Here is a 21,985-nt window from a genome sequence, read left to right as displayed (position 1 = left end):
ATTATTCCTCTACTTATGTACATGAAGTTGCACATCAATTTTTAAACACACTGTACAGAATACACTGCTATAATTTTTTATGTCTTCCTTTGGGATCAAGTACTTGACTTTTAAGATGTATAATGTCATCAAGAAATTCGATTTGATTTTAATATATTCAGAATAGATAAATTTTGGAAAATTTTATAACAAATAAAATAGCTCTTACATTTTGAGTCTAAAAAGTAATCTGATATTTAGATGTTCTAGAATTAAATAAGTAATTTTTTTTTAATCTCTAAGGGATATTATGTATAACGAATAGAATTGAAATGTAATATAAAAAGACTTCTGGGGAATTTAATATTTGATCCCAAAAGGATGCACCGTACTGTTTATTGTTGACGGATTACGATTACCATGAAATGTACAGGATGTTTCAAAATGGTCCTTACAACGCTCTACCACATATAGCTTAGCTCAAAATTACTCGATTTAGCTAAACTTGTCCCAGTAAAAGTTGCTCCGTTTTGGCTCTGTACGCTTGAAAAGTTTCAATTTTGAAATCTTTTTGTTCCATAATTTCCATAACATAAGAAAGGATAGTGCGATTTTGATGAAATTTGATGTGGTGACATTGTTTTTGATACAAAAACACACACACACACATACACATACATCTTCTCCAAATTAGTGTTAATGCCTTGTCCTAACCATGTAAAGATATGGTGAAAATTTCGATTTCGAAAATCGGACCCATTACAATAACTTCCTATAGTGGGAAGTTAATAAGGAAAGATTTTAGATTCATTATTTTATTTATGCAAGTCAATACAAATAATTAATTTTATTCAGCTTTTTATTATCATTATTAATAATAAAATTAATTTAATTATATACACGAAAAGTTGTGAAGACATAGAGTTGCCCAACATTTATAGAATCACCCTAATAATGTTAGTCGAATTAGGCCAAAAATGGATCTTGTTATCCCAACAAAACAGAACAGAAATACTAAAATTTACTATTCACCACCTATCTAGGAACGTTTTTACTAAGCCTAATATAATATGCCTACTTTCTATTATAAGTGCCTCAAAATAAACATTTTTTTTGAAAAAACAGTCGTTAAATTTATTTTTATATTTCTTTGTATGTAAATATAGAAAACAGATTACATTGTTCTTTGTTTGTTATCAAATTTCGATAATAAAACTTTTTATTAAATGTCATTTTTATGTCTACAAGGTATCTTCACAACAAATTACCAATATGATTAATTGATATTCATGTAAATAATTATAATGACTAGTTTTTTTTTTATAACGGATAATAATTTCTCTTCATAAAAATTCACCCTAATTTTTTTCATGTTTCGCCTTTTTTTATCTAAATTTATGGTTATTAAAAACTTTTATTATTTCTAATATGTATCCCCATCTTATTTTAATCACACTTATTGAACAAAGATATTCGATGGAAATGCAAGTTATATATACGCTTAAATTCGACGTACGTTTATTATACTATCTCACTTACACTCATTTCTTTGTGTCAAAACTTTCAGAATTTTAAGATAATTTTAATGAAAATTTTATATATCTTCATTAAAATTTGTTGAATATGATTCGAAATATGATTTCAAATGAATGTATTAAGATAAATTTGCAAATTAACATGTAAATACATAAAATTTTTGATTAAATTTAAACAAAGCATACACATAGGAAAAGAGATGGTTATATACCGGTGGTTTGCCCATATAATATAGTTCGTAATACAGTATTGACTACTCCAGCTGACTTTGACGGCTGTTGCTAAGCCCTCTACATTGGTGCATTGTGGACCAATCATACTAGTCTTCAACATTTCATGTGTATTCGAGCAACGTTTTATAGAAAAATATTTGTTTTCAATGTAGATATTTAGATTTATATTTTCATTCTTAGAGATATTTCGATTTAAGCAAACCTCACCAAAACTTACCGAAAGAGGTTTGAAGGATGCGATAACTGTATCGCCATTTACCGATCCGTGAGAGATTCCAACAGCTTAACAATAAAATTATGTATAAAGGAAATGTACTACACTTTTTAATATTTTCATTGTCAAATGGTAAAAACAAATCCTCATAATTTTATCTTTAAAAATATGGCAGAACTATAAAAATTAAATAATTTGAGCTTGTAATGGACTCTTCAAGTAAACATTGATCAAGAAAATTTCCATAAGGTTTTAAAATTTTAGTCTTTCTTCGTATTTTTCAAATATACGATAAAAAATCCGATTTAACTCTAGTTGCTCATACTTCATAAATGTTTTTAATGCTAATTTTTTTTTATCGACTTTAAGATAAATATTGTACAAAGTTTTCTAAGGCTGAGACTTAAACGTAAGCTACCAAGTGAAACTACTAAATGATATTTATTATTTATTTATCGTTAATGTCTACAAGGGATTTCTATATCCCCGATCAAAATTGAAAATATAACATCTTTTTTTCAGATTAAACATCAATTATAACCGAAAGGCTTTGACGTTAAAAATTGCATACAATATCTATTAAAAAAACATATATAATAAATAAGTTAATGTTGACAAACAAATTTTAAAAGAATTCGTTGAGCTGGAAAAATTACACTCTGTGTATAAAGCTCGTGTGGTCGAACTGGCTAGGGAGCTTAGAATGAATCCAAAAGGTTCGGGTACGAGTCCTGGTGCAAGTGTATTTTTTTCAATTCTCCTTAAATATCATCTAAGCTTGGTTACTTGTATTGAAGCTTCAGTCTTACTTCTAAATGTTGTAAAAGGGTAAAATGCAAAAATCAGGTAAAGTGAGTAATAGAAGTACGTTTAATGTTACCGAGATCTAATAAAATTTATAGGCATTTTCTAATATTATCACAGAATAACAAAAAAATCAAAAAAATGCAAAAAAGTCAGTTTTATGACTCTGATGATATCATTTCATTTTTGGAAATTAATTATTATGAAGGTAATAATTTTATAACCACATATTATTAAAACTGATACTGTAACCTTCATGTACATAATACAATAAATTTTCCTGAAAATGAAAAATAAGCATTATAATTACCATAAAATTTTTATGACTCATCATTGATAAGAGTTATTTGTAAAGTTCTGTATAAATAATTATGAAAAATAACTTTTTTTTAAATTTTCTGATAGAAGGCATTATTTTCACCCCGAAAACAAAATTATTTTTGTTATATCTTTACGTTTTGAAATTAACAACTTCATGTTACTTCTGAAACCTATAAATACGCAAACTTTTTCAATAGGCTACTTTCGGTAGTGAAAAATAAATTATGAAATTTGATAAAAATTAAAATTTATGTACTTAATGTACTTAAATACTCTGATTTGGAGTCATAAAAGCACATTAGTGTTTTATTATTTTTAAATTAATTTTTAATCTGCATATAACGTGACCTAAAACACGAGCCGCCATGATGTGACATCATATAGGCAAAAATAATATGCGTTTGTTGATGGCTTTCATAGTAACTGAAGGTTATGTGATGTTACAATCAACTTTATTTATACATAATAATTACATACACGACTGTTGTTTTTACCAATATTATGTCACCAAAATGGCTGACAGCGTTTCTGCAAGGATAAAAAATTTCAAAATTTAATTTCATTTTATGGCAAATAAACGTGTTTATTTTGCCGAAATATTTTTTTTGTACCTTTTTATTAGGAAAATCAACTGTTCTATGCGTCATTGTTTAAAAAGTGACTGTAATTGATTATTAAAAATTTAATAGGAAGCACATATAAATTGTGGAAAGTGCAATAGAGTTTGTATTCTAAAAAGCTTTTCGTTAAGATTATTTTCCTTGGTGAATAATTAAAATCCAATTTATCGTCTGGTCATGTTTGTGTATTCAACACCTGGTGCTACTTCAATATGGTAAGAGATGGAGATGGAAAAAATATATTAATTAAATACCAAATTTCAAGTTCAAAGCAAAATCGTTAAAGCCATTTCCTAGAATTCGAATATATTTATTTTACAATAGCTACTTACGATACTAATGGCATAACAGCATTATTAAGTACGCCTGCGAAATTTGCACAACGAGTAGCACCAGTTTGACAATCACAGAAGTACGTTAATAATGCGTTATCACACGTATATCGTACAAAACGATAAAACGATAAAAATTTTCATGGCTTATTGAGAAAAATATAAAATTCAAAAAGTAACTCATTATCACACTAGGGCGGTTATTAACAATTTTTCCCACGCATACTGATTGAGAAAAGTACTTCTTTTCTCACGGGCGTAGATAAATAAATATTAAGAGTAGCTTATTTATATAATAAGAGAATAAAAATGATGTTCATGTTCTAAAACATAAAATTTGGAATATCTCGATTGGTATAAGCCAAGTGAAATATTTAGCATGAGAAAATAAATTTTTCTATAATTGATCAATGATATCCAATGATTTACTTATTCAGAAAATAACTGATTGCGAATATCAATGGAAAATCTACTTATCTTGTTAAAAGCATGCGCTAATTTCTATATATCATTGATTGTATACTGTATGCTCGAACATATCTATCATCAGCTGATTCTTTGTTCGTTATAATGTTCCCTGTTGCCGAGTTATCATCTACCGGTTCCATATAATAATCACTAACCACTGTTGACTAGTGACGACAAATAATAGTTTCTAAACTTGGTTCTCTTTATTTTTTTAATCTTTTTAAATAAATAACAAAATAATAATTAATGCATTCTTATTTTATTTTTATTTTTCCCTACAATTTCAGTTTAAAATAAAACTATATCTTTCGTTTTTATTTGTTTGTTTTTTTTAATTTTCCCCTAAGAATTCCTTTTTTATTTTGACAATGGCAGAAGACGATTCGACAAATACATCAAATAGTAAATTAAGTTCGGTGTTTAATAAATTAACAACATCTTGGCCGAAAAATGCAAATTTAACAACACAAAAATCAAAAATTATGACATCAGATATCATTGAAACTGTTCTTACGGATTCGGCGATACCAGTCGCTGGCTGTAAGTACATTTTAAATTAATTCATTTTAATATTGTACAAAAATTAATTATATTAGAAAGTTTAATATGTGTTTGTAGTGAATGCTAATTGATTTGACCATAGAGAACGTTTATCTTTTCAAGTAAATTTCAACTTAATAATCATTTTAATCAATCTTATATCTTGTTTTTGGATATTCAAAAAACTAATAATTTAAATTAACGTCGAAATGGTCAATTCAGATTATATTTTTAGGTGAAAAATTATATTTAATACTTTATAAACAGTATTAAATTATGTTAAACAAAGAGAATTATATGTGTTTAGTATGCGTTCTCTTTATTTTATAGTTTCACGGAAGTAAATAAAGATAGAATATGCTTTATTTTATATCTCTTCATCTGTATTTAATTGTTTATTCAAAATGGCCGATTTTAAACAGCTGATTTATATCAAATTTTATGTTTAGTTTTGTTGTTTGAAATATTTATTAATTATTTAATTGTTTACAAAAAAATAATACATAAAACAATAATAAATATGAAAACAAAGAATAAAAAAAAGCAGAATTATTATTATATAATAATGTATGTAGTTTTTATATTACAATCTACACGGTTGGTAGCACTAAGTAGAGATTAAAATACTATTCATACGAAACGGCAAACTCGTTGAAAAATTGATATTATGAAAATAAAAAATTTTTAATTTTTAAAATCTATGTAACAAAATTTTTTTTTGTTAAAACCCAATTTCCTCTAAAATCAAAGCCTTTACCATTCTTTTAGAAGGATTATTTCTTTATAGCCTGTTAGGAATGTAGAGTAAAAAGTGATTTTTTTTGTAAACGTTATATTTTATATGTTTATAAAATTCAAACATTTTTGGATGTTTTGGGAAAAATTTATTTGAATATTACCTATTCACAATTTTCACAACTAAAAAGAGTTAAATATTAATTTGTTTTAGATTTTGAATGTTGATGTATCTACACATTCGTGGTAAAAATTCGACGAATCCTGTTGTAAAGTAGCCAATGAAATTCAACTTTTTTTTTACAAAATAAATTAAATTTTATATACAAATTCTTAAGCGAAATGAGGCGAAAAGAGCAAAGAGGAAATGATAATGTTTTAGCAAGACTATGAATAATCTTCTGAATAATTGAACTTTTTAAAATTTAAATAATAAAATACATAAGACTAAATCATAAACCATTAGCGGTGCCATTTTTTCATTGGTTTATTCCCTCTATTTTGCGAAATAAAATGAGTAGAATGGATACAGAATAAACTATTTTAATCTATAATGGCTAATAGCTCGATTTGAAATTCACCAATCAAAAAATAACTAAAACAAATTTTGTGGAGTTTGATGGGGCACATACATCATGTTCTGACATCATATTGGATCTTGTTCTTCGAGTTGCTTTAATAGCCAATTTAAATTCTAAAGGCTAACAGATAGAATAACATTTTAAATTAGAAAGTCGATCCTCATAAAACTCGAACAATTTTTGTTCGACAACATTTTTTCGAAAAACGTTAGCTTTCGGAAGATATTACAGTTTATCGACAATTATAGGTAAAAGTCAGGGACGCGGGTGAATGTCCTCTATTATCCTTGACAACTTTTCCGTAGTCAGTATGTTTTCTTTCATTAAAGCAATAATGACATATTTTTGAGTCGCATTTTCTCCGAAAGCTAACGATTTTCGAAATAATGGTTTAGACGAAAAATGTTGTAAGTCGAATTTGATATCAGAACACGATGTCCCCATTAAACTTTGCAGTTTTTGCTTAAGTTATTTTTTGATTTATTAAATACAAAAAAGCTATTAGCCAGTATAGATTAAAATGGTACACTTTATATAATATATAATTAATTCATAACTATACAATAAGCAAACAGACTTTACCTTTTGAGCTCGACCATACATGGTCTTTTATACAGAACACATTATTCTTGATTCTCAAAATTTACCAGAGCTAGGATAACATTTCTAAATTTCTTTCGTAAATGTCAGAATACGGAATTTAGATTAAGAGTTTATTTCAATTTCAGATTTGGTTAAAATTGTATAAAAACATTATTTACTGCAAGTTTGTTTTTTCTTGTAAGTCTGAGAGTCAATCTTTATCTAGAAGTGTCCAAATCAGCTTAGCAAGATTGATTAGTCAAATAACATCAGGATATTTGATAGTCTAACACTAAAAGAAGCATAAACCAAAACTGGTACTGAAACCACCAATTTATCAAGAAGTAACGAATTTCTTTGAACACAAGAGAAGAGTATTCAGGGTGGCCAATTTGAATATATTATGGCTAAAATTTTATTTAATTTTGTAGTTGTACCAGTATCAATCTTTAATGGGGGGAATTTTGTTTGACGTATTGCAAATAACTTTCTTTTACCAATTCTCAATAAGCAGGAAAAAAGTTTCGCTTGATTATAGGCTGACGGGCTATAAATGACAGAGGATTTTCAATATAATAGTAGATGTATTGCATATAACAACATATCATAGATTAAAAAGTATTAGTTTGTTGTGTTGCCAAGGTGTCTGGCCAGCAACAAATGAAGGTGTATCCACTACTATACACAATACAGTATTACAGTATATAGTAACCTCCCGCACTTCATCACCCCTCTGATCTACCGTCCCTTGTTACAAACTATGTTTGAAGGTTACACCACCATCATCCATATAATATAATACTGTGGGTATGATTATATTATATTTATGTATAATAATAATGTATTCTATTCTATTGTATTGTAATACTAATGTTGCTAACGTTTTAGTGTTGGATGAATAATACCATCAGGTTTTTTTTAGAATACTTTACTTTATTTTTTTGTTACAAATCGTACAAATTAAGAACATTTCCATTTTAAATATATTTTATGGTTTTTTTCTCTTTCTATTGTAATCTTTTATATCATGCATATATGTAATATGCAAGGTATACTAAGTTTAGTCCCAAGTTTGTAACGCATAAAAATGCCAAGCACAAAATTTTGCTATAGGTGTTCATAGAATCACCTAATTAGTCCATTTCCGGTTGTCCATCAGTCTGTGGGCACGATAACTCAAAAACGAAAAAAGATATCAAGCTGAAATTTTTACAGCGTACTCAGGACGTAAAAAGTGAGGTCGAGTTCGTAAATGAGCATCATAGGTCAATTGGGTCTTTGGTCCGTAGGATCCATCTTGTAAACCGTTAGAGATAGAACAAAAGTTTAAATGTAAAAAATGTTCCTTATCAAAAAATAAACAACTTTTGCTTGAAACATTTGAGAGGGCGCCAATTAGGTGGAAATTTTATAGTATGTACCATACTTGAGTATCAGTTATGTATGTGTCACATGTATGTATGTGTAATGTGATAAAGAAATCAACACTGACTATGCATGGTATTTCAACAATTAATTCTGTCAATTGTTTGTTTTCACTTGTTTAGTATATGTCTTAATTAAAGTAAGATAATTATGATTCTGGTTCTTTCGATAATATTAAGCACTAGCATCATACCCACCCGCTTCGCTGGACTTAAAAATAAATACTGATAAAGACCACCGTGTTATAGCCTTTACATCTCTGGCTCTATTTTTATTTAAAATAAAATATCGCAGCGCACGCCGTTTAAAGATAAGGATTTTTCGGGTTTTTACACCTTGGGTTACATTATTGGACTCATAGAAAGGATCCCTAATATAAAAAAGCCTATAGCCTTCCTCGATAAATGTACTATCAAACACTGAAAAAAATTTTCAAATCGATCCAGTGGTTCCTGAGATTAGCGCGTTCAAACAAACAAACAAACAAACTCTCCAGCTTTATAATTAGTACAGATAGATTATTTTTTGATATTATTAAAACCTTTTTAATGGAGATACAAATCAATCAATTTCTTAGTTATAAGTATGTCACTCTTCAGTTTCTTGAAAGATTTCTATCCATGAGATAGCAATATTTGAAGATAACGTTCATGTATAGTAGAATCAATATTTCCACCATCCATGATTAACCAGATAGTAAGCAACTTATCATTATTTGAATATTTAATGATGTTCAAAAATAAGTGAAGACATTATTGGAGACTTCCGTTTAATGTTAGCAAAAGCAAAATTTATTGGTAGCAAAAGGCCCCGTACACAATACAGTGATTTTTGATTTCAGTTAAAATTTAGTGAAAACTATGGATTAAAGTAGTTTTAATGATGCCGATCAAATCAGCCTTCAAAAACCTCCTCCCTTCCGGGAAAGGGAAAAGGGCGCTGAAGGGAAGGGTTTTTGAGGGTTGAGTTCATAAGAACTTTTGATCAGCATGATCAAAACTACGTTAATCCAAAGATTTCAAAAAAAAAATGACCACTTTTGACGATTTAACCGCTTTCAGCTCCACGTCTCCAGGGGGAGGGGTCCCAGAGAGAACTTATATCAAACCTAGGACCTTGTTGATATAAACCCTGATACGAAGTTATACTACTGTCCTCTCAGCCTCTCCCTAGAAAATCCCATTATATCATGTGGGCATAACCTTTTATTTGAAAAACTATATAATAAGCTCAGAAGGGAAGAGTTTTTGAAGGATGCGTCTATAAGAACTTTTGATCAGCATAATCAAAAGTACTTTCTTTAATCCATCAAGTAGTATTCAAAAAAATGTTACCGAAATCAAAAAATCAATGTATTGTGCCCGGGATCCTTTTATCGGATTTATTACTAGAATGCGTTTGATGCTCGCTGGCACAAGCTTGCTTAGTTTTGTGTTTATATATAATAATAGGACCACTCGGCATCTGTAGTTTCCATACCGATCTGTGTATATACAAATGGGGTGAACGATCATTGTTGACTCGAATTTGGATAGAGTTCAAACGTCGAATCGTGGAAATTCGTGTTTTTCAAAGTGCTGCCAAAAAAATCCCTGACCACTTGCTGGCTGCCCCACATATTTTCATCATCCTTTCGATTTCCTCAACACAACCAAACAAGTTTTACACAGTTTCAGAACCATCACCTCAAATTTGTATAGGTACTGCCTTTCGACATTTTCGGTTTTTTCGAAATAACTCCGAGTTGAGCTCAAACTTTGCAGGATGACTGTTCAGAAATACATCTAATGAATTATCAAACAAGCAGACAGTTTCCAGAACCATCACTTTGTGACAATTTTTCAAATCTTCCCCCTGGCGAGGGGATGATATCACGCGTAGATAATCCAGGAGACTTACATGGAGACTTGTGACATATACCTTTTGCAATATTAAAGGCTCAGTACACGGTAACCATGATTATCAGAGTAAATCATATGTGCAGCTCTCTATATACTAGTTTCATACTTAATTTCAATATCAGGACCACTCAGCATGTGCAGTTTCCATACCCATCTGTAGACAAATGTGTTGAACGATCATCGCTGATTCGAATTAGACTTAAAGTCAAACGTCGAATCTTCCTCACGCTCAGGAAACCACACTACTTCTCCTCATCGTGGTTACATTGACTCTACAATTGAGTAGAGATAATGTGAAGACACACTACAGAAATGATCCTGTGAAGTATGATCTTAATTTAAAGTACATTTTACTAATATTATATACAAACAACTTCATCATACCACTTGTGAGAGGATATAAAAATATAAAATTGTTACAAAAAAGATAGAACTAGTACAAGCATTATAACAGCAAGTTAGTAGACAAAGACAAAGACAGATACAGTAATAACAAATATTTTACATTTAATACTTGTTTATATATATAAGAATGGAAGCTGATCGATCAACGCACAGTTGAAGCCGCTGGGTTTGGAAGCATGAAATTTGGTACACATGTAACGTAAGGGAGCAAAAGAAGGGATTTTTGGAAGTTTACCCTCTTAGGGGTTAAAAAGGGAATACGAGCGGTATTGTAACAAAAAGGAATTAAGACCAAAATTGGGTTATCTGATTGATATTTATTGATTCGAAATTACGAAGAGCGTTTGAACTCTAAGACCGGGTATTACCATGTTAAACGGTTCGCAGAGTTAGCGCAGCTTTAGCGTACGGGCATAGGTCTTTAAATGGGCCCTAGTAGGGGTTGATAACAACCCTTTTCCAGAGGAATTACCCGCCAACCTAATTCCCGTTCAGGAATCCCTGGGCATTACTATGGTTTTAGTATTTCAAAATACCTGCAACGTAAACGAAGGTCAGTCCAAAGAAATAACTAAATGTAACGAATTTGACATTTATTATACAATCAATATAAGTTAGTTACCACGTACAAGAATAACAAATTTAACAACTGATAGCAATTTTTAACAGTATCAATACATACATCCAAATATTATATTTTTGCTTTTTTCAATGAAACATTTTTTGTTATCAAAACTTGACCTAACTGTCACGATATTTATCTTGACAGTTAATTAATCTAAAATTTAACCACTAACTTTTACAATCGGAGCTAACGGTTAACCATTGTAACCTTTTCAACGTTACGATATTTATATTAACAAAAACATTAGGCTAAAACAAACTATCAACGAGCTATTAGATTAACACTAAAAATAAGAATTGGAATTTTTACTGCTACAATATTTATATGAACTAAAAACTAGCCTAAGCAATTTTTTAACGAACTACTAAACTTAGCACTAAAATTAAACATTTGAAATTTTTAAATGTTACGATATTTATATTAACAAAAACATTAGGCTAAAACAAACTATCAACGAGCTATTAAATTAACACTAAAAATAAGAATTGGAATTTTTACTGCTACAATATTTATATGAACTAAAAACTAGCCAAAGCAATCTTTTAACGAACTACTAAACTTAGCACTAAAATTAAACAATTGAAATTTTTAAATGTTACGATATTTATATTAACTAAAAAAAATAACCGAAAAGCCAAAGAACTTTTCACATTAAAATATGAACAACTAATAAAATTTATTTAAATACGATAGCGCTCGTACATTATGAATAAGTTTACCCTACTCAACTACAAAACATCGAACAAAATATTAATACATTAAATTTATTCATGTAGCCTTTTAAATTCCTATATTTATATATTTAAACGCGATAATTTTTAATATGAACCTCGAGCATGAATATCGCATTTTGTTCAAAGAAATGTGAGATTTCCCTGGATACAGCATGTTCTGTTTTACAAAACGTGGCTAAATTATTTTAGGTTAAAAAAAGGAAGAAATGCTTCGTGTTTTAACAACACGCGAACCAGGCGATCACAACCATAACGAAATTAAAAAATATAATCAGACCTTGAATCAGATGTTTAGAGATGATGTTTCCACATTTTAAACAAAACTAATTACGCTTGCTCCATCTTGGGTAACGTACGTTCGGTAAAAAGACCAAGTTGATCTCACCTTCAACACATGAGTGATACCCTCCGAATATGCATTTCACTGTCTACCATTTCTGAACATGAAAGCATGTCTGGTTCCAAACAAACTGATAGCGTGAAAGTCACTAGTGTTGAAACTTTGACAGTTTAGTAACTAACGAATACAGTAATATATATATAAATGTAGGTTAATACTGTAGGAGCGATCGATCTAAAAGCAGTTACACACGATAGACGCATTTACGTCGTAACAGTATGATATCTCACAAGCGGTTTGATACGAATGCTTCTTTATAAATCGAAAATGTGCGAAATATTTGAATTAATAGTAATGAAGCTATATACTTGAAGTTCGAACCTTCAGAAATAGTCGGGGGAAAAATCACTGAAGATAGAAAATTGAATTATTTAAAAAGTATATAAGATTTTTTTACAAAATCAATTATCTTAGAAAGAATATTTGATACAGAACTACTAATAGTTACGGTTTTATAAAATATCTAGTAAATATTTTTTTCTCTCAAAACACTTTGTTCTATTCATTCTAATTTTTTAGTTTTTAATAAAAAGTAAACGCGTATATATGTATAAACAAATGTATATTTACTATTTTATGAAAATTGACCTTTAAAACAAATTAAAAAACGTTAAAAAATAATGTTAACTTGCATTTAAGATTGCTCAAAAATATAAAGTAGACGGCGTGGGAATGGGGCAGACGTGCTCGGGGGGTTCAATTTTACTATAGAAACATTGAATGTGTTTATTTTGGAAATAACCTGCCCTAGGCTCAACGTTTAGTATGCAAATACATCAATAAGATGAATTTTGAATTGGGCGCTAAAAGAATTTTTTTTTCTTGTTGTTAAGTACAAAATTTATTTTTTGCTCGAAGTTTCTGCTGGTTGGTTTTTTGTGTTTGTAATACATATGAGTACAGGAAAAAAAAGCAGACATTTTAATTAGGTAGTTTTCATTTTCTAGCAAAAACACGAGACGATCGTGGAAACTCATCCTTTGGACATCCTTAACACAACCAAACAAGTTTTACACAGTTTCAGAACCATCACCTCAAATTTGTATACTGCGTTTCGACATTTTCGGGTTTTTCGGCATAACTCCGAGTTGGGACGACTTTTTGGGCTCAAACTTTGCAGGATGACTGTGAATTACATCTATTGAATTATCAAACAAGCAGACAGAACCATCACTTAGTGACAATTTATAAAATCTCCCCCCTGGGGAGGGGATTTCACGCGTAGATATTCCAGGAGACTTACATGGAGACTTGTGACATAAACCTTTTGCAATATTAAAGGCTCAGTACACGGTTACCATGATTATCAGAGTAAATCACATGGACAGGTCTCAAAATACTAGTTTCGTGCTTAATTTCAATATCAGGACCACTCAGCATGTGTAGTTTCCATACCCATCTGTAAACAAATGGTTGAACGATCATCGCTGAGTCGAATTTCACTTAGAGTCAAACATCGAATCTACCTCACGCTCAGAAAACCACACTACTTCTCCTCATCGTGATTCCATTGACTCTACAATTGAGTAGAGATAATGTGAAGACACACTACAGAAATGATCCTGTGAAGTATGATCTTAATTTAATGTACATTTTAATAATATTATATACAAACAACTTCATCATACCACTTGTGAGAGGATATAAGAATATAAAATCTTTACAAAAAAAGATAGAACTAGTAAAAGTTTTGCAACAGCTAATAAAGTAAAAAAGCGAATAAAGTAAAGAGAGGCAAACAAATATTTTTACATTGAGCACCTATCTGGCCCATTTTTTGCATATTTTCAAGGTTTTGAAATTTTCAAAAATTACCTATTATAATAATGGGCTTTTTTGGCCCATAGTAATGGCCAAACTTTCTAGCGGCAAGAAGTTAGATGTAGATTTTGATATATGGACCTTCCTGAACATTTTAAAATAAACGATCCGAATCGGACAAGACTTTATTATATTATAAAATTGATATATTATTCTTGTAATATTTTTATTGAAAGCAGCCAATTGTAAGAATTATTTAAAAACAAGTAATGAGGAACAGGCTTAGGTATTTATTGGATTTAATATAATATTTAGAAGGATGTAGTTTGGTAAGGGTGAGGGTAAGCATAGATTACCAAGTTACAAAAGTTACTTAAAAAGACATTATAAATAATATTTGGTCAATTTTGGGTACGGTTGATTTGACCACTTTTGACGATTTCATCTCCTCCAGCTCCACGGCTACAGGGGGGGGGGGTCTCAGAAGAGAGTTATATCGAACCTAGGACTTTGTTGATATAAACCCTGATACGAAGTTTCACTGCTGTCCCCTCAGCCTCTCCCTAGAAAATCCCATTTTCCTGTATTTGGAAAGGTTTTCCCTAGGGTGTGGACCTTCTCGAATTTTCCCGGATATGTGGTTTATACGAATCCTAGGAACACTTTAAGGTTTAGCCTTGTGCCTAGTTTAATCGAAATCGTTAGAGCCGTTTTTGAGAAAACCCCAAAAATCCTGTTTTATCCTAGAGGGAAGTACCCTTGAAAAAGAGTCTAAAGAAAAAATGAAAAATCTTCTGGAATTATGACCAAACTGAACCCATGTACCGAGTTTGAGAAAAATCGGTTGAAAATTGAAGGCTCCAGCTTGGTAACAGACATATCGAAATACCGACGGGCGTAACATTTTTTAAAAACCATTTTTTGGAATCAGGGAATAATAAAGTAAAAAAACTGGCCCGATAGGTTAAGGTACAAAAAAATTCTTCATTTTAACCTTTTTTGATCTAAAATGATTCGTCTATCATCACACGGTAACCATTACTATTAGTTAATCATATGCAGCTCTCTAAATACTAGTTTCATACTTAATTTCAATATCAGGACCACTCAGCATGTGCAGTTTCCATACCCATCTGTAGACAAATGGGTTGAACGATCATCGCTAATTCGAATTTCACTTAGAGTCAAACATCGAATCTACCTCACGCTCAGAAAACCACACTACTTCTCCTCATCGTGGTTACATTGACTCTACAATTGAGTAGAGATAATGTGAAGACACACTACAGAAATGATCCTGTGAAGTATGATCTTAATTTAAAGTACATCTTACTAATATTATATACAAACAACTTCATCATACCACTTGTGAGAGGATATAAGATTATAAAATTGTTACAAAAAAGATAGAACTAGTACAAGCATTATAACAGTACTAGTTCAGCAAGACAAAAAACAAAGACAGATGCGGTATAACAAATATTTTTACATTGAGGACTTGTTTCTTATATTTTTGTTGGAATTTAAAATACTGTAGATATTTTTTTTTACGGAAATTGGAATTCCATTAGTTCAATTAATATAAATATTATTGATAGAAAAAAAGTGATTGCCAAGCTGGGTTTCCAATCCTTGGAAATTCCTGTATATATGAAATATATATCAAGGTATACTAAGTTTAGTCCCGAGTTTATAATCAATATTGATATTACTAGGCTAATCAAATAGAATTCATAAATAGCGTTCGAGGAATTTCAGCCAGCTGGCAATCATTTTAATGGAAGGTGTGCATAACTTTTGCGAGCAAAAGAAATCCGAAATTTGAAGAAAGTTTGCCGTTTTTTTGTAAATTACAAAAAAATTCTGCATCAAATAAAAAAAATGTTCAAATAAAAGTTCTAGCTGAGTAATTGTGAACATTTTTTTTTTTTTTTTGGACTGTCTAGCTTCAAAATTGACCGAGATATGCCCATTTTTAAATGGTGCATTTGTTGCTCATTCAATCAAATGAAAAAGGATCTATCTTGTAAACCGTTAGAGATAGAACAAAAGTTTAAATATAAAAGTTATTCCTTATAAAAAAATAACAATTTTTGTTTGAAACACTTTTTCTTAAACGTCGCTGTTTACTCAATTAAGCGCAAATTTGGACAAAACTTTGGTATCCATTTTCTCCAAAACTATAAGAGATAGGGAGTATATTTGCTGGTTGCATCAACTAGTGGTCTTGGGTAACATTCCTGTACAACAACAACAACAAAATTCTAGGAGATATTTTGAAAATTTCGAAACTATGTTGATTTTTTAAACTCTTTTTATTTATTAAAAATAATGCAAACATGCAAGGTATTTCAACAAATGACACAGTCAATTGTTTGTTTTCTCTTCTTTTTCCTCGAATTGCACTTTGAATTCTACAATTCGATAAAGGTATGATCACTGTATCATATAAAAGAAGATGGTGTGTGAATTTTGCAACAAAAAATTGTTTCCCGTCTCTTGGGGTCAAACGGAATCCATGCAACTATTCTTTACAAAAGTGATTGTCATCTTTCCTAATTGTTTTCATCGATATAACAGATACCCTGGAAATTTTGCACCTCATAAACTAAAACGAAAGATATACCAAAAATATATTTACAAGTTGTCTACATTGCAGAGGTAACATTCATAAAAAGTACATACGTGTATGCATATGTGTTTTATCGCACGGTAACTTCTAGATAAATTTATTATCCAATCAATTTGAAATTTTCACAGTTACAGGAGTTTTATGTGTACCTAATCGATTCCATTAGAATGTTCAATCGAGAATTAGCATAGGAGTGTTTTGAAAGAGGAAACAGAAAATTATACTTAAAAAATAGTAAATTTAGTTTTCCTAAATTTATTTCTTAAGCTACGCTTATCTATATATATAAGAGAAGAAACTGACTGATTGAACAACGCGCATAATTCAGTAACCTTGTCGTCTGAAAGTACGGAGTAGTTTGCATCAAATCCGATAGTTCTGATTTTTTGCAGAATTATTTATTAGATGTTGGTCTAATGAATTATTAAAATTTGTGACCTCGAGCCCCGAACGCAACTTAGTCAAAAATCGGAAAAACTTTGAAAACGTGAAACTTTCGGCTCGTTCAGATTTTGACGATTACAACCCTAAAGGACTAGTTTTTGATGGTAACTTTTCAAGATGGTTTTTAAGTGAACCAAAATTGTTACTATAAATATTATCAAAAATAATAAATGAGAACTATAGGATATTTCGAAATAAATTTCGATTTTTTAGCAGTCCGCCACCAAATTAGAAACGAGTAACATAAGAGTAATTACGATTAGCTAATTCATACTGATGATGACTACTTGGTAATCGTATTACGTATTTATAAAATACAAAAATCTAGGAAATTGGGGCAAAAAATCGAAATTTATTTCAAATTTGTTACAATATGAGACTAGAATTGTCTCTGTACACCCAATTGTTTTCGAGGTAAAGCCTTTTAAAGGTTTTCATTTTTCCGAACTTTGAAATTTTTTGCAATAATTTTCATCGTTCTGAATGAATTTTTACCCTGATTCTTTGTAAACCCTCGTAAATCTGAGAAAAGCTGAAATTTCAATACAGAACTACAGAATATTGCAAAAAAATTGCAAAGCTCGTAAAAATGATCAACTTTGAAAGGCTTTATCTCGGAAATAGTTTTGTCTACAGAGACATTTCTAGTAAATTTAGTCTGCTTTAAAAATTCCTGAAAAGGTACTACCAAAAACTTGTCTTTTAGGGTTAAAATCAACTTTTTTTTCCATTTTTGGCAAAGTTGCGTTTGGCGCTCGGGGTCACAAACTTGGATTATTCATTGGGCCAGCATCATTAACAAGTGTGCTAAAAATCAGAACTACCGGATTTGACGCAGACTGTAATGTATAAAGTTACTGAATTAATAATATTAGACTTATCTGGAAGTGATTGATATGGCATCTATAGGTCATATACACACTTTTTGTATTCTCTTCAATGATTTTATTATTCTAATGCATGTACACGTATGGATGTGTGAATAGGTTTTTATACCATGCATATATGTAATATGCAAGGTATACTAAGTTTAGTCCCAAGTTTGTAACACTTAAAAATATTGATGCTACGAACAAAATTTTGCTATAGGTGTTCATAAAATCACCTAATTAGTCCATTTCCGGTTGTCCGTCCGTCCGTCCGTCTGTGGACACGATAACTCAAAAACGAAAAAAGATATCAGGCTGAAATTTTTACAGCGTACTCAGGACGTAAAAAGTGAGGTCGAGTTGGGCAACAAAAATGAGCAACACAGGTCAATTGGGTCTTGACCTATGGGACCATAGGACCCATCTTGTAAACCGTTAGAGATAGAACAAAAGTTTAAATGTAAAAAATGTTCGTTATCAAAAAATAAACAACTTTTGTTTGAAAATTTTTTTCGTAAACATCACTGTTTATCCGTGAGGGCGCAAATTAGGCGTAAATTGCATAGTATGTATTATATAAGTTGTATATGTATGTACAATGTGATACAGTAATCAATACTATTTATGCATGGTATTTCAACAATTAACTCAGTCAATTGTTTGTTTTCACTTGTTTATTCTAATTTCAATTTTTTAATCTCTCTCATTCTTTTTTCCTTTTTCTTTATTTCATAGATAAGTTCTTGCTTCTTAAAACTGCATTGTTTTTTTTTTGTTCTGTTTATTTCTTGTTAGTTTTGTTGTTTTTTTTTCTATGACTTATTAACATCAAGGTGATTATTTGATAATTATCTAAGAAAAAAAAATGTAGATTATAAATTAATTGTATAGTCCGACCTTGTCCGTGATATACATGTTATATGTTTACACTGTGTAACGATTGCATTCAAAATAATAATGCAGTACTAATGCATAATGCATTACATTTTTGAGGAACTATAAGTTCTTAAAAACTATTCCACGCAAAGTCCAAAGAAAAAACACATACACATAGTGACCACGTTACTGGAAATTTAGATCACTACCTTGACGTGTCAAAGAATTTACATTTTTAAATATTTGGTTTTTCGTATATTTTTGCAGGATTGAAAGTGGCTATTTTCGCATTTTTTCGAATTCTAATTACTTAATATCTCTGAAACTATTAGTTTTAGAGAAAATTTTTAAAAGTCCTTTTTTGTTCTAAATTGTCCAAATAACCTAAAATCTGTTTTCCGAGGCATAATAAATAATTTTCGCAATTTTATTAAGGAAAATTTAAAAAAATTATATAACCACTTTTCCGACCTAGAAACATGCATTTATATCATCAAAAGGGAATGATTGTATGTAAGTATAACAAAACTGATTGTGTGACAAGTCGTGATGTCATTAAAGACGTTATGATTCTCTACACTGTTTTCAAAGTAAATTTGAATTGGTTTTTGAAAATGCAAAATACATAATGTATATTTTTGGTGTAAATCAGAAAGTAATGTAACGTATAAAGCTATTTTTCAAATTTAGGACTGAAGCACATTGCTTATACCGATGTGTGATTGATAAAGCCTTCTATAGAAGCTACAACAACTTCAAATAATTTCTGCCAAAAATAAAAATGAAAAAGTATTAATAATACCAGAATTTGCTTTAAATTTAATATAATCGTCTACAAACGGGATTACTGTCAGTGAAAGTTAGTGATTCAGTTGCTATAAAAACAATACCTCATTTTCCTTGATGAAAATTCAGCATAATAATACAATGAATAAACCGGAAAAAGGATCTATAGTGGAAAAGTTGGGAAACAGCACCAATTTTAATGAAACGAAAAAAACTTCTAACGTGTCATAGGGAGGCATATGGCCTCAGCAGGGGCCATATAAAAATTTTTGGAAATGCTTATTTTTGATTAAATTTGTCATTTAATGAGTATTTTTGGTCGGTGAATGCGAACCCGATGTTAGATTACACAAACATCGTAATGTATTCCGAAATATCTGCGAAATGTGGTCAAAAATTACTGTATTTTGGCACAAAAATGGCTCAAAAAACACAGACACAATAATAACTTAAACAAATATTAAATATTGAAGTTGGAAATATTAAATTTCCAACTTCAATAAAATTAAAATGTAAAAATTACGTATTTTCGTTACAAATCATTCGATTGTAGTGTGTTAAATGCATGAGGTTTAATCTTATCTTAAACAACTATAAAACATTTAGAACTTATACAGGGTCATCCAAGTAATAACAGCAGGACTTCAGCAAATGGTAGATAACGTTTAAATAATAACAATATATCTCCACTGCTGGTTTTCGTAATACGAGACAATATAATCTTTAAATATTCTTAGCTCATATTGTGTGCCAAATTTCCAATTTTCCTAAACACCCGTTTTGGCAAAACTCACAAAAATGTCATTTTTATCAAAAATTTTAATAGTAATGATTTTTTTGTTCCTCTCATGGATTTTAACATAATGTTTCTAAAGAATGGAGATTTCCTGGCGGGATAACTATTGAGCTGTACGTACAAAACTATTTCTTTTAGAACCCATTAATATTTTGTCTAAAATTTTGCTATTTTGTCTTAATGCTAACATTGGTGTGCTTAAACCGACTTACCGCCGTTTTTAAATTCTTGGAAAAATTAGACCGAAAATTTTATAGACCCGGATTATTGTTTTAATTACGAGTTGGTTGAGTTGAGATTTTTGAATATAGGGAGGTTGGTTGGGGTCAAAAGTTTTTAGTCCTTGCGTTCAAAAATGTAACATTACCTACATCCGTCTGTAAATAAATGGTGTGAAGAGGCAAATGCTATGTTGGCAAAATCTTTAATAATAATAACAACAAGTGAAAACAAACAATTGACTGAATTAACTGTTGAAATACCCTGTATAGAAAGTGTTGAATGTCAGTGCTTGCATTATTTTAAATAAATAAGGAGGGTTTAAACAACTAACGTAATTATGGCAGCCTTTCAATTGCCATTTATTTGGTTTTCTAAAAGTATTTTCTAGAATTTGTTTCATTTTTGAGAATTTTTCAAGACCAATGAATATAGGTACCTGCAAATTTTCAATTGCTCCTATCTTTTATGGTTTTGGAGAAAATGAATACCAAAGTTATGTCATAATTTGCGCCCTCACGGGTAAACAGTGATGTTTACAAAAAAGTAAATTACAAGATGAATCCTATGGACCCAAGACCCACTTTACCTATGTTGCTCATTTACGACTGACGGACGGACAAACAGAAATGGACTAAATAAGCGATTTTATGAACACCTTTACCAAAATTTTGTTCGTATCATCAATATTTTAAGCGTTACAAACTTGGGACTAAAATTAGTTTACCTTGAGATATGTATATATATATATTTTTTTATATATACAGGATATAAAAATTATTAACGAAAGGAACATAATTCTTACCTTAACTACAATATGTATAGTGAGCGCTCACCAATCTCTTTTTCCACTACTGTATGGGACACATTGTCAAATTCGATTCACTGTATTACGTCCCAAAAATCATCATGAGTTCTTGTAGGAGCAACATTGTTCGCCTACCTTTTTGCGCATTGTCCGTATACATTAACTATACAAAAATAAACCAAATCTGTTGATTTTTGATCACGTGTGAAGCATCCTAAACCTATTATGATAAATCTAAAAATACATGCGGAAATTTTGAAAATAGCTTAAAAAAGAGTATCATTATTTAAACACGAGTAAAAACTGTAAAAATCACAATCGTTAATTAAATGACTTTTTTATTGATAAGCATAACAATA

At 30.1% G+C, this 21,985-nt stretch overlaps 3 non-coding genes across 3 annotated transcripts; all 3 read right to left on the bottom strand.

Moving 5' to 3' along the window:
* Positions 1-10,394: 10,394 nt before the first annotated feature.
* On the bottom strand, positions 10,395-10,606 carry LOC123301904. The gene has a single exon (XR_006535460.1). It is a non-coding gene; the product is annotated as a small nucleolar RNA U3 (small nucleolar RNA).
* Positions 10,607-13,803: 3,197 nt separating this feature from the next.
* Positions 13,804-14,014, bottom strand: LOC123301905. The gene has a single exon (XR_006535461.1). It is a non-coding gene; the product is annotated as a small nucleolar RNA U3 (small nucleolar RNA).
* Positions 14,015-15,298: 1,284 nt separating this feature from the next.
* On the bottom strand, positions 15,299-15,510 carry LOC123301903. The gene has a single exon (XR_006535459.1). It is a non-coding gene; the product is annotated as a small nucleolar RNA U3 (small nucleolar RNA).
* Between the last annotated feature and the right edge of the window lie 6,475 nt (positions 15,511-21,985).

Source organism: Chrysoperla carnea, chromosome 5 (assembly GCF_905475395.1).
Source record: "Chrysoperla carnea chromosome 5, inChrCarn1.1, whole genome shotgun sequence".
NCBI classification, from domain to species: Eukaryota; Metazoa; Arthropoda; class Insecta; order Neuroptera; family Chrysopidae; genus Chrysoperla; species Chrysoperla carnea.
Note: the sequence above shows the minus strand (reverse complement) of the source record. Positions and strands in the feature narration are given on the sequence as shown.